The sequence below is a fragment of the Carcharhinus amblyrhynchos genome, chromosome 35, assembly GCF_965287045.1.
Source record: "Carcharhinus amblyrhynchos chromosome 35, sCarAmb.v2.hapA, whole genome shotgun sequence".
Taxonomy (NCBI): domain Eukaryota; kingdom Metazoa; phylum Chordata; class Chondrichthyes; order Carcharhiniformes; family Carcharhinidae; genus Carcharhinus; species Carcharhinus amblyrhynchos.
The window spans coordinates 18918369-18919107 of record NC_137358.1 but is presented as its reverse complement, the minus strand read 5'-3'; the positions used below and the strand labels follow the sequence as shown (position 1 = coordinate 18919107).

General features: G+C 61.6%; 1 protein-coding gene across 1 annotated transcript in view; it reads right to left on the bottom strand.

Moving 5' to 3' along the window:
• Positions 1–520: 520 nt before the first annotated feature.
• The window catches only part of ddx59 (DEAD (Asp-Glu-Ala-Asp) box polypeptide 59), a 36329-nt gene continuing 36110 nt past the window's right edge, over positions 521–739 (bottom strand). The window contains exon 8 of the mRNA XM_080217399.1: positions 521–739. This exon is cut by the window's right edge and continues 396 nt beyond it. The gene's annotated coding sequence lies outside the window, so the exon portion shown is untranslated.

Below are 739 nucleotides of genomic sequence, written 5' to 3'. Positions count from 1 at the left end.
CCTGTTCGGGTGCACTGACGAAGAATTTAGCAAGGCCGGTGCATCGAACCAGCACATCTTTTGGACTGTGGGAGGAAACCCACGCAGGCACGGGGAGAATGTGCAGACTCCACACAGTGACCCAAGGTGGGGAACCAAACCCGGGTCCCTGGCGCTGTGAGGCAGCAGCGCTAACCACTGTGTCACTGTGCCCCCTGGGAATCGAACCCGGGTCCCTGGCGCTGTGAGGCAGCAGCGCTAACCACTGTGCCACCGTGCCCCCGGGAATCGAACCCGGGTCCCTGGCGCTGTGAGGCAGCAGCGCTAACCACTGTGTCACCGTGCCCCCCGGGAATCGAACCCGGGTCCCTGGCACTGTGAGGCAGCAGTGCTAACCCACTGTGCCACCGTGCCCCCGGGAATCGAACCCGGGTCCCTGGCACTGTGAGGCAGCAGCGCTAACCACTGTGCCACCGTGCCCCTGGGAATCGAACCCGGGTCCCTGGCACTGTGAGGCAGCAGCGCTAACCACTGTGTCACCGTGCCCCCGGGAATCGAACCCGGGTCCCTGGCGCTGTGAGGCAGCAGCGCTAACCCACTGTGTCACAGTGCCCCCTGGGAATCGAACCCGGGTCCCTGGCGCTGTGAGGCAGCAGCACTAACCCACCGTGCTCTTTCCATTGAGACAAACAGAGGCATTTTACAAATGATCAACAATATCTTTACACCAGCAGACAAGTTTACACACGTGATACAGATT